Below are 13658 nucleotides of genomic sequence, written 5' to 3' on the forward strand. Positions count from 1 at the left end.
ACTAGTGCCAAGATCCTCACCCTCTCCCTCAACAAATAAATCATGAGTGTTACATCAAAAATAATTTTCGAGAGTCCGATGATGCAAACTGTTCCCATAATATTGCTGTTCAAGTCCCACTTGATTGATTGTAACAACACAACCCAGTTACTTAAATGGCACATCTCAGCATCTGATTATTTCCCAATGAATGGCACCTTCTGTATTTAAATCCAATTAATGCACAATACCCTTCCTTTGGAGTAGCTTTGTCCTGCAAGTGTAAACATTGTTCTTCACATATTTCATCCTATTATCATATTCCGTAATGACATAGGAGGCCACTTGGCCCTTGTCGGTCCACGCTGACTGCAGGGGAATCCCTCAATACTAATCTCCCATCTGCACCACATTCTCTCACACATGACATGAACTCCTCACCCCACCAACACCGATGGAAACTTACAGCATCCAATTGACCCAACAACCTTTGAGATGTTGGATGAAACTAGAGCACCTCAGAGAAGCTGAGACCATGTGCAATCTGCACCCAGACAGCACCTGAATTCAGAATCCAACCGACGCTGCTGGGGCTGTGAGACACAGCACCATTGGTCAAGGCTTCTCAACACTGATAATCACTAAAGTATTGATTGCATTGCTATATAGTGGGTAGGGAGAGTACTCGGCCTGGGATGTTGTCTAGCCTCGCCGCCTTATGGGAGCAAATCTCTGCAGAGTCCTTCTCACCCATTAAGCCACCTCTGCACAGCTCCCATCACCACTACATTATCATTTTCTTTCAGTCACCTTATGTGCAGACATCCTGAGCCTAGTATCACTTTATGGACATACAATTGATCTATGTATATAACCTACCTTATATATTTACTGTATGTCTGTTGTTTGTTTAATTATTATAGCATTGCTTATCTCATTTTTTTGTGTTGTATCAGATCTGGAGTAACAATTATTTCATCTCCTTTACATTTGATATTGTGTATTTAATATTTCAATAATATTTGAATAATCTTGCATATGCATTGTTTAATTAAGCATTCTTGTTTCTTTAAGTAATTCATTATGGGTTATATGCAAAATATGTGAATTGCATATTTTACCACGTGATAAGTGCACAGCTTACATAAAACAAAGATGAAGTTATACCCATATTTTCAATTTCCTGTGTCTTCCTTTGAATTAGTTTTACATTTTGAAGTTACAAAATATAGCATTGGCAATGAGGTATTTTTTAAATGAACCTGACGCGGCTACCAACCTGTTAAAATGCAGTGAGACGTTCAAAATAAAATAAAACACAACTAGAATCAGTCGAGTTACAGGAAGTAAGTGATCTTTTGAAGGAAAGACACAGTCGACATTTCTTAAATTGTACGAAAACGGAAGAATTCAGGGTTCATACAGAGTGAGTACCAGGTGATAATAATCATTTAAAAAATCAGAAATAGCTGGCTACATCAGCAAGATTGATGAGTTTGGTTATACCACAGGTAATCAGATCATGTGTACTGAACTATTGGAACAGTATTTTGAAGTAAATGAAATAACCAATGAAAGGCAAGAGCCAATTTTGCTAAGTATATTAGGTTTAAAGGCATACAGTTTCCTTTGAAATTTGACTGCTCCCACTAAACCTGCAGAAATTAGCTTTCCTGATATAGCCAAAGTAATGCAGAAACACTTTGAACTGAAGCCATTGTTGAATGCAGAACACTTTAGGTTTCATTAGCAGAATAAAAAAAGGGAAGTCCATTTCAGCGTAAAGTACATGGTTGAATTGAAAAGATTGTCTGTGCATTGTAAGTTCGGTAATGGGTTTAATGATGCACTAAGAGACAGGTTAGTTTGTGGGACCTTAAAAGAAAGCCTTCAAAATGGCTCCTAACTGAAGGACAGTTTACATTTAAAGGAGCAGTGGAAATTGCTGTTTCAATGGAAACTGCAGACAGAGATGCAATTCAGTTGCAGTCAGGAAGGCTTGCGCTTTCGGGGCAAGCGCACACAGGCTCTCCAACCCCCATGACCCGAACCAGGAAACCTAGGGTGCTGCGGCCATGGGAGGACGGGCAACATGGCAGGCACCACTGATGCCACTGGGGCAAGAGGAAGACCTCAGCAACTCATGCCACAAGGTTCATCCTGAAGCTCCCAGGTACAATGGTGCCAGCTGCCTGAGGCTATACCTGGCACAAACCAAACTTGCCGCATGGCACAATGGGTGGAGCCCCACCGAAACGGCGGTGCACCCTGCCCTAGCGTGGAAGTGGGATGCCTCCTCGACCTAATGCCAGCTAAGCAGTGTGACTACAGGGTCCTCATTGTTGCAATGGAGTGGCATTTCGAGCAGAGGCCATTGGAGGAAGTAATGAGGAAGTAACGGGTTACAGGGAGAAGAAAGGAAAAAGGACTTGAAAAGTAAATCAGCCATGATTGAATGATCCTCCGGTTCAAGTGTAACCCATCCCTTTTGTACCATCCTACTTTCCCTAGAAGAGATCCTAATGATCCAGAAATCTGAATCCCTGTCCCCTGCACTAGTTCCTCAGCCATGGATTTATCTGCCAAATGCTCCTATTCCTACCCTCACTGGTGCTAGGCACAGGCAGCAGTCCAGAGATGACTACTCTAGCAATCCTGCTTTTCAGCTTTCTTTAAAAACGCAAACACGAGGAAATCTGCAGATGCTGGAATTTCAAGCAACTCACATAAAAGTTGCTGGTGAATGCAGCAGGCCGGGCAGCACCTCTAGGAAGAGGTACAGTGGACGTTTCAGGCCGATGCTGCCTGGCCTGCTGCGTTCACCAGCAACTGTGGTGTGTGTTGCTTTCTGCTTTCTTTCTAACTCTCTAAAATCTCTCCAGGACCTTCTTGTTTTCCCTACCTATGTCATTGGCGCCGATATGTACCAAGACATCTGGCTGTTCCCCCTCCCTCCATATCCTTCCTATATTGAGGCAGTCAGAACTGAACACAATATTCCAAACACAAGTGATCCTGCAGATGCTGGAATTTCAGAGGAGCACACATAAAATGCTGAAGGAACTCTGCAGGTCAGGCAGCATCTATGGAAATAAATGAACAGTCAATGTTTCGGGCTGAAACTCTTCATCAGGACAATATTCCAAACGTGGTTGAATCAGAGTTTGATAGAACTGTTCACCTTATGGCTCTTAAATTTAATGCCCTGTCTAATGAAGGCCAACTCCTTCTAAACCACCCGATCAAGTTGCACAACAACTTTGAGCATTCTATTTCCTCCCTATTGTTCAGGATCCTTCCATTAAATCTGTATTCTGCCTTCAAATTTGATAGTCCAAAGTGAGTCACTTAAGACTTTTCCAGATTGAACTCCATCTGCCACTTCTCAGCCCAGCTCTGTATCCTGTTAATGACCTACTGCAAGCTAGGATAACCTCGTACATTATCCACAACTCCATCAACATTCATGTCATCTGCAAACTTACTAACCCACCCTTCCGCTTCTTCATATCGTAAAGGTTTCTGGTATATCTGTCTCATCCATCATGCACCTACCACTGTCTGTGTAAAAAGTTTACATCTGACATCTACCCCCCCCCCCCCGGCACTTTCCTCCAGCTAATACAAGGGGGGAATAACTTTAAGATAACTGGAGTGCTGGCTGTCAGCATTAATTCCCAGCGGTTACCTACCAACATACCAACATGCCAATCAGGGCTGCAGGCTTGAGCTCTGCACCTCATTCCCAGCAGCTGGCTACTGTGACAGGCAGCCTGTCCACAAAGAACCAAGAGAGAGTCAGCTATCATCCCAGGTTTCCACCACAACAGGATGGAGCCTGACGAAGGGTTCCGGCCCGAAACATCGACCGATCTTTTCCACGGATGCTGCCCAACCTGCTGAGTTCCTCCAGCATGTTGTGAGTGTTGCTTTGACCCCAGCATCCGCAGATTATTTTGTGTGAATGAGCCTACTGTCATGGTCCAGTCCGTTAACTCCTCATTGCAGTTATTTCCTTTTCCCCGTGGTCCATCGGGTGCCTTGATATAGGCACCTGTTTCCCATCTGAGCCTGTAGCATAAAGCTCTGGCTTACAGCTACTTGGTGCTGGACCGTCACCTGAGCAAGTACAGTTGTGCCGATTTGGGTCCCCGTTCATTGTGGACTCTAAGTGGCTTCAGTGTCCGGGGTGTTTTGTGAATTTTGTTGTTTTCAAGTCCAGATGAGTTGCCGGCCGTTTGCCGCCACTCCGAGCCAAAGGTACAAGTTCTGCCGTTTCCCTGGCCAGCTCAGATTTGTTGGTCGTTGCCACTACTCCGAGCCGAGATTCAAATGGACTGTTGTGGTTTGGATTTTGTCATCTCATATCCAGCTCAGTAGGCTGGCCGTTTGCCGCCACTCGAATGGACTGTCATTGCTTTGTCATTCCGTGTCCGAGCCCAAGTCAGAGTCTCGGCTCTTTGTCCAAGCCCAAGTTGGAGTCCCGGCTCCTCGTCCGAGTCCAAGTCCAAGTCTAGGCTTTGTGTTCCAGTCCGGTCCAGTGCAAGTCAAAGCTCTGAGTCCCGAGTTCAAGTCCCAACACTCCAAGTCCCGAGTCCAAGTCCCAAGACTCCAAGTCCAAGTCAAGTCCAGGTCCTGGTTGCGAGTTCCAAGTCAGGTCTGCATCCTGGTTCTGAGTTCCTAGTCAAGTCCAAGTCTGTCTCCGTGCCTGTGTCCTGCACTTGGGTCTGCCCCAACACTCCCTTGAAACACCTACCATAGGAAACCCTCTCAAATGTCTTACTAAAATCCATATACACCACCTCCACTACTCTGCCTTCATCAATATGCATTATCACATCCTCCATCAATTCAATCAAACTTGTGAGGCATGACCTGCACCTCACAAAGCCATGCTGACTATCCCTAATCAGACTATGCTTTTCCAAATGCTCATAAGTCCTACCTCAAGAATCTTCTCCAATAATTTGCCCACCACTGAAGTAAGACTCACTGGTCTAAAAATCCCAGGGTCATCCCTACTCTATTTTTTGAACAAAGGAATAACATTTGCCACCATCCAGTCATCTGTTAGAATGCCTTCTATGGTGCACCTAGAGAAGTTGTTGAGATTCAATAGGAACATGCTGACTCTCTGAGCCTCCTGAGTAGGTAGAGGTGCTGTTATGTTTTCTTGGCCATAATGTCTACACGTTTGGACCAGGACAAGGTACTGGCGATGTTTAACCTAGAAATTTGAAGCTATCAATATCTTCCCCTCAGCAGCATAGATACATACAGGGCATATGAGCTGCCCCAATCCCTAAAGTCAATGCAGGATCTAGAGATGATGCAGTCTGAAAGCTTTTTTGAAAGTCAAGGCTGAGATGAAAATATTCTTATTGTCCATACTGATAGTTGTCATCATGGTACATGTCATTCGTGGTCATCCTCTACCAGTAATCCAGACAAGAAGTAAGAAAGGAACTCAAGCATATGCTTTCAGAATACTGGGGTATAGTCCATCTGCCCCAGGAGACTTACCTACCTTCAGACCTTCCTGCTTTCCAAGCACCTTCTCCTTAGTAACAGCAAGTACACACATTTCTGCCGCCCCCCCCCACCCGCCAACAGTGTCCAGTTTCTGGCATACTCCTGGCATTTTCCACAGTAGGGACCAAAGCGAAATACTTAGAATGTCTGCCATTTCTTTGTCCCCCATTACTATCTCTCCGGTGTCATTTTCCAGCAGTCCGATATCACTCTGACCTCTCTTACACTCTTTATACATCTGAAAAAATCTTTGTTATCTATGATATTATTGGCTAGCTTAACTTCATATTTCATCTTTTTTCTCCTTCTAGTTACCTTCTGTTGGTTTTTAAAAGCTTCCCAATCAGATTTGTTATATTACATGCTGTCTTATTTGCTATTATGCTGTCTTCGACTTCCCTTGTCAGCCACAGTTGACTCATCTTCCCTTAAGGATAATTCTTTTTTGGATGTATTTATCTTTCACTTTCGGAAATGCTCCCAGAAACTCCATCTATTGTCTGCCGTTATCCTCACCAGTGTCCCCTTCCAGTCAATTTTGACTTGCTCCACTCCCATGCCTCGGTAATTTCCTTTGCTCTATTGTAATACTGATACATCTGATTTTAGCTTCTCCCTTTAAATCTGCAGGGTGAATTCTATCATATTACGATCTCTGTTCCTTTAGCTTAAGCTCTCTATTCAGTCGGGTTCATTACACGGCACCCAAATGAGAATTTCCTTTTTTTTCTAGTGGGTTCATCTGCAAGCTGCTCTAAAAAGCTGTGCTGTAGGCATTCTACAAATTCATCCTCTTTGGTATTAATCACCAACCTGATTTTCATAATCTACCTGCATATTGAAATCCCTCATGTCTACATGCCTTTTCTATCTCCTGTTGTAATTTGTACTGAACATCTTGGCTACTGTTCAGAGGCCTGTATATACAATGCCTATAAAAAATATTCACCACATCACTTGGGAGTTTTCATGTTTTATTATTTTACAACAATAAATCACTGTGGATTTAATTTGGTTTCTTTGATATTGAGCAAAAGAAAAATACTCTTTTTGTTGAGGTGAAAACTGATCTCTACAAAGTGATCTAAATTAATTACAAATATAAAACACAAAATAATTGATGGCATAAGTACTCAGCCCCTTTAGTTTAAGGTTTTCTTTGGCTGTCCATGGATTTTCGATGTTGACTGAGGCCTGGGCAAGGTTGTATGGAAGACCGGCAGTTGCCCATGCTGCAAGTCTCCCCTCTCCATGCCACCGATGTTGCCCAAAGGAAGGGCATTAGGACCCATACAGCTTGGCACCAGTATCATCGCAGAGCAATATGTGGTTAAGTGCTGACTCACTAGCATTTAGACCTTCCAGATACGGGTGTATTTTTACTACAATCAGTTAAAACACCATAACTGCACACAGGTCTCCAAAAACAGAACTCCATTTAACTAATCATGTGACTTCTAAAAACAATTGGCCGCATCAGCGATGATTTGGTGTGTCATACTAAAGGGGCTGTGAGTGGCACGTGGCCAAGTGGTTAAAGTGTCGGTCTAGTGATCTGAAGGTTGCTAGTTCAAGCCTCAGCTGAGGCAACGTGTTATGTCCTTGAGCTGTTATTCCATCCACAGCCAGAAGGAAGTCCCTGCCAACTCTAGATTTCATGTTTCTGGTGGCTTTGCTACTGGAAGACTATCATCATGCAGCGCAGGTTTCATGGTTGAAAGCAGACTGGGGTAGTCAATGAATTTCTTGTCTTTAGCAGAGAAACATGACTGGTCAAGCAGAAGTAGTAGTCTGTCACATGATCCTTCTCTTCTCACTATATCTTTGGGATAATGAACAGCACTGACTTCCGAGTACCTCTGAGCCAAGCTCTAAGATCGACAGCGCATGTAGCACAACAGATGTGAGCAACCCAGGCTTTGCTGTGGTCACCAATTTTACACCCAAATTAGAGCTCAGAGGCTTTCTTAATAAGAGTTATGATCCGCCTTTGAGATTTAAGCACGTACACGCCACTAATATAACAATATATCATGCCTGTTGCAACACTGGCGAAACATTTTGCAATCACAAATACTCCTGAAAATACAACTAATTTATTATAATGACTACTCGCAATATGCCACAAATGTAGAGCATGTGCATTGTTAGGTAACTGGCAACAATGAATATCAATCGAGTCAGGTTATATAAAAACAACCAAACATTTATTAAGCACTGATAAACAATAAAAAAACAAACAAAAACCTTAACCGGAAACTAACTGCTATGCGGACATTCTACAAACCGCCACTCAATACTGGTTCTTAAAGCGATTAATGCGAAAACAGTTCTTAAAGCGGTAAGGTCAAACACAGTTCTTAAAATGGTGAATTCGGAAGTCCAACAGATTTATATATTCAATTGGGAGAGACTTCTCTGGAGAAGGATTTCTTCCTAGACGCAACTTTCCTGCTGGTTCTGTCCAATGGATTCACAATGAAGGAAATAAATGGCTTAAAAACAACTGACCTTTATTTCTAGAGAGCAAAACTTGCATGAACTTCCTTGCTCTTTTGGCAGGAGTTATCTTTGATGAAGGTCACTACTTCTTCAACGAAGACTCAAGAAGGTCGATCCTTTGATAAACTGACGAACGATACCAACTTCTCTTAACCCTTCAGGTCCTGTACTTTGATAAAGTCTTCACTCTCCAGTACTACTGAAAAGGTACATCAACAAACCTGGCAGAAATTGCCAGTCCAGCACCGCTGAACCTTACAATAGAACATAGAACTCCGTTTTAAATCAAAACTGTGTCATTAAAAAAACACACAATGGAGCAGAGTCTTTGGTTAACATTCTAACTGGAAAACTAACTGCGTCTGTCTGTATCTTGTTTTACAGCGGTTGGCATCCAGCTTAATGGTGCATTACCACCACCTTCTGCTCCGGAATGTGCACTAGACATATATTCTAAATCCCTTCACCCAATCGTGCATGCGCACAAACACACACACACACACACACACACACACACAAACCTACACTTTACCCTCCCATCTTTGACCATCCTAGTACCCTATTCCTGTTTATCTGTCATATCCTATAAAAAACCCTGTACCCCTTAAGAACGCTAAAAATACCCGGACCTGTGCTCTGTCACCCATCCTCAGCAACCCTTTTAATGTGAATGCCTGCACCCCAACTCCCTTAGTTTAATTCTCATCATCTCTCTCTGTATCCCATACTTCCTGCAACTCAAAACTACATGTTCTACTGACTCCTCTTCCTGACATTCCTCACACAATCCTGTCTGGTGTTTCCCTATCATTTTCAATGTTTTGTTTAATGCACAGTGCCCCAGCCTTAACCTAGTCCACACAGTTTCCTCTCTTCTGTTTCCACTACCTACCCTAGTACCTGCAACTCTCTTTTGTATTTGATATAAATGCCTCCCTTTCCCCTCCCTGTCCCATCTTTCTTGCCACATTTGGTTGATTTTTTCTCAGATTACACACTTAACCTCTGCTTTACTGATATTTACTGATATATTTCCACATTTTCTTTCTTTAACGCCCTCTTTGCCAACTCATCCACCCTCTCATTCCCCTTCACCCCTACATGTGCTGGAACCCATAGAAATTTTACCTGACCTCCCTGATTTGCAATTCTTGTAACTAACTGAAGGACTTCATAAAGTACATCTTGCTGACTGTTTGAGTGAAAACACCTTAAACTTGCTAGAACTGAGGATGAAACTGAACATATCAATGCTTTGGCTTGTCTGGCTTTCTGCACCCATTGCAACGCAACCAACACTGCCAGCATCTCCACTGTAAACACCCCTAACTTATTAGATGTTCTTCTGCTGATTCCAATTTCTTTTACTGGTATAACCACCCCAAACCCTGTCACTCCTGTTTCAGGTTCCTTCGCACCATCCACATAAATGTGAGTATAATCACTATACTTTTCCATCACATGACAGTTAAATGCATTTACCAAATCTGATTTATATCTTTCTTTCCTTTTTACCTCTAACAAATGCCAGTCTATGTCAGGCCATACAAGCTTCCATGGAGCTACAACCGGATAAACTACTGAAGGACTTATCCTTTGATCAAACACTCCACATTCTTTCGCCATATCATTCCCTACCCGACTAAAGGTATCCCTCTGAAATCTCCCATTTTCCCAGCACTCCTGCAATACTCCTTTAGCAGGGTGAGAATCATTGTGCCCCTGCAAGTTAGCCCAGTAATTTGCCATCAGTTGCATCCTTCTTAGTTCTAAAGGCATTATTCCCATTTCTACCTGTAGGGCTGACACTGGTGACGTTTTAAAAGCCCCACTGCACACTCTCAAGGTCTGAGCCTGAATCACATCCAGTTTCCTTGTAAGAGACCTAGCTGCTGATCCATATACTATATTTCCATGGTCCAACACAGATCTCACTAAAGCCACATACATTCTCTTCAAAGCTGAACAACTTTCTCCCCATTCCCTACCAGTCAAACATCTCATCACATTTATTACTTTTTTACATTTCTCCTCAACTTTCCTGAAATGGTCTGCCTATGTTAATCGTGAATCAAATATAACTCCCAGAAATTTAAATGATGCAACCCTTTCTAATTCAACCTCATACATCCTTAACTTCTTCCCTACCTCAACTCTTTTCCTGGTAAAAAATACAGTTTGAGTTTTATCTACTGAAAATCTACATCCCCAATCATAACCCCACTCCACCACTTCATCAATTGCTTCTTGTAGTTTCCTGATTATATGGTCCATGTTCCTGCCTCTTTTCCACAAGGCCCCATCATCCGCAAACAGTGACCTACCTATATCCACTGGTACCTTTGTGAAGACATCATTGATCATAATGGTGAAAAGTAACGGGCTAATCACACTACCTTGAGGTGTGCCATTTTCCACTATGTACTGTTTTGATAATTCTGAGAAGGCTCAGGGACATATGAAGAAATTTAACCCGTTTGTGCTAACAACAACTCTGGCAAATAAGATAGGGGAAATAGTATTTGCAGAAGTCCTTAATGATGGCAACTTATTGGTAAGATGTGTGAATGAGGAACAACTTGAGAAAGCACTCAAGCTAAAAGAGATGGGAAAATGCAAGGTGGAATACACTGGGAAGGTGGGAGAACAAAATAGTGGTTGTAGAGGAGTGATCACGGGGGTACCAATGAGTATAGATATGGAAGTGTTAAAGAGGAATATCAAAGGAGGAAAAGTAATGAATGTTCAAAGACTGAAAACAACAAAGGAGGGAGTGAAAAAGGAAAGTAAAACAGTATTGATTGAATTTGAAGAAAGAGTGCCAAGGAAGGTGTTCCTGGGTTTCTTGACTTACCCAGTAAGGGTGTATGTGCCAACGCCACTGAGGTGCTATAATTGTCAAAGGTTTGGCCACATAGCTAAAAACTGTAAAAGGCAGAGGAGATGTGCTAGATGTGGGGGTGATCATGAATATGGAAAGTGCGGAACAGGAGTTCAACCAAAATGCTGCAATTGTGGAGGAGCTCATAATGTGGCATATAGTAGGTGTGAGGTTGTGAGACAGGAGATTAAAATTCAATAAATAAGAGTGAAAAGAAAGATCACTTATGCAGAAGCTGTAAGAATGTCAAGAGAACAGAATAATGCTCCTAATGAACAGGGAGCAATAGGGATACGAGAGATGCAACAAAGAACAAATGACAGGATTTATGTAGACAAAAAGGCTCTAGTAACATTCATTGCAGGAGTGATTAATAGTACAGCTGAGGTAAAGTCAAAAAGTGACAAAATTCAGCTGGTGGTAAAAGCAGCAGTAATCCATTTAGGGTTAGTAGGACTGACATGGGAGGAAGTGAGGGAGAACATCACTAATCAGTCAAGCCAGGAAGTGTCATTTGTTGGTTAATACTAATTATGGTGATTCTTTTACAATGGAATGTAAGGAGCTTACTGGCCAATAGCCAGGAATTCAAGCACTTTATTAAAGAAATGGTTGTAAAACCGGATGTAGTGTGTATTCAGGAAACTTGGTTGAAACCAACTTTAGACTTTGTGGTATATGGGAATACAATGATAAGGAAAGATAGAAATCTAGGGGGAGGAGGGGGTTGTGCTATGTTAATCAAGCAAGGTATACCATATAGGGTACTGGATAAAGGAGATGATCAGGAATACATAGCGGTGGAAGTGTGGGAGAGAGTGGTTATAATTAAGTACTACAATCCATGTAAAAGGTTGGATTTGGACAGCCTATTAAGGCTACAAGGACAAAACAGACATAAAGTAGTGTGGTGTGCATATCTCAATGCTCATAGCATAATATGGGGGGATCAGATTACAGATCCGAATGGAAAAGTAATTGAAGATTTGATGGAAGAAAGGGATTTGGTGTGTATGAATGATGGTAGAGGTACAAGGATAGATATAACAACAGGAACTGAGTCGATGTTAGCTGTTACGTTAGTGTCTAATACCTTGTCTGGCATTAGTAACTGGGGAGTTTGGACTGCTTCAACAGTAGACAGTGATCACTACCCAGTTTTATGTTCAGTGGGTGAAAGAGTTGAAGTAAGACCAGGTGGTGGAATCCCGAAGTGAGTGTTTGGAAAAGCAGATTGGGGCAAGTTTCAGAATTTGAGTGAAGAAGCATTGACAAAGATTGATATTTCTGGAAATGTAGATGAATTAAACAGTCAGGTGACTTCAGCAATTATCATGGCAGCAGAAGGATCTATACCCAGGAGTAAAAATAGGATGAATAGGAAACTGGTACCATGGTGGACAGAGGAATGTTGTCAGGCTGTAAAAAACAGAAATAGAGCATTCAGGCTAGTTAAAAGAACCCATAATATGCAGCATTTGGTCCAATATAAGAAAGTACAAGCAGTGGTGAGAAGAACTATACGTCAAGCTAATAGGGCAAGTTGGAAGAGTTTTTGCGACAAGATAGGAAGAACAACATCTGTGGGAGAGATATGGGGAATGATTAAGAGCATGGGAGGAGATAGAAGGGAATGGGAATATCCAGTAATGATATCTGAGGAGGAAACTGCAGTCTCCAGTAGGGATAAGGCTGAGATCATGGCCAAGTCATTTGTACTGATACACCTTTCAGAAAATTTGTCTGAAGAAGGGAGAAGGAGAAGGCAAAGAACAATGAGCCAACACCTAGGTGTGTTAAACAGGAGGGAAGGTACAGATGATACAATTGATGATCCATTTACATTAGCAGAAATGGTGAGAGCAATAAAGGGATCGAGACCAACCTCCCCAGGGAAAGATCTGATATGCTCTGTGATGCTAAAAAATCTAGGAGAAGGAGTGCTCTTGAAGTTGCTGCATTTTTATAACAGAGTGTGGGAGGAGGGAAGATTACCAAGTGTATGGAAAGAAGCAGTAGTAATTCCAATAAGGAAGCCTGGCAAGGATCCGTCAAAACCCACTAGCTACAGACCAATTGCATTAACATCAAATATATGTAAGATAATGGAAAGGATGATAACAGAAAGGTTATCGTATGAGCTTGAGAAAAGGCGAATGCTGGCAAGTTATCAGAGTGGTTTTAGAAAGGGAAGGAATTCCATGGACTCAGTGATAATGTTAGTGACTGAAATAAGGAAGGCCCAGGCAAATAGAGAGTCAGTAGTGGCAGTGTTCTTTGACATTGAAAAAGCCTATGATATGATGTGGAAGGAAGGATTATTAATTAAACTGCACAAGGTGGGGGTTGGTGGGAGAGTTTTTAATTGGATTCAAGATTTTTTTGTTTGGTAGAAAAATTCAAGTTCGGATTGGATCAGAATTATCAACTAACTACATCGCCAGGGGTCTTCCCTTTTATACCCGTGATGAACATGTCATCACGTGACCTCACATCAGTGGGAAAATTACATCAGGTGACCTCCAAAAGACCATTACATCATTTTCACAGGAAAGTCACAAGATCTCCTTGAGGTATGTAACACCTCCCTCCAAAAAAAAAAATTGTCTCTTAAGGATCAAAATTTTAACAATTAACAATTTACACAAAAAATTTACAAAGGTATAAAATTTACTACATACACAATATACACAGTATTACCTTTCAGCACTTTACAAAACTAATATACAGTAGGAGTGTTACAAATGTTAAAATACCATTCCAT

This window comes from Mobula birostris, chromosome 2 (genome assembly GCF_030028105.1).
Source record: "Mobula birostris isolate sMobBir1 chromosome 2, sMobBir1.hap1, whole genome shotgun sequence".
Taxonomy (NCBI): domain Eukaryota; kingdom Metazoa; phylum Chordata; class Chondrichthyes; order Myliobatiformes; family Myliobatidae; genus Mobula; species Mobula birostris.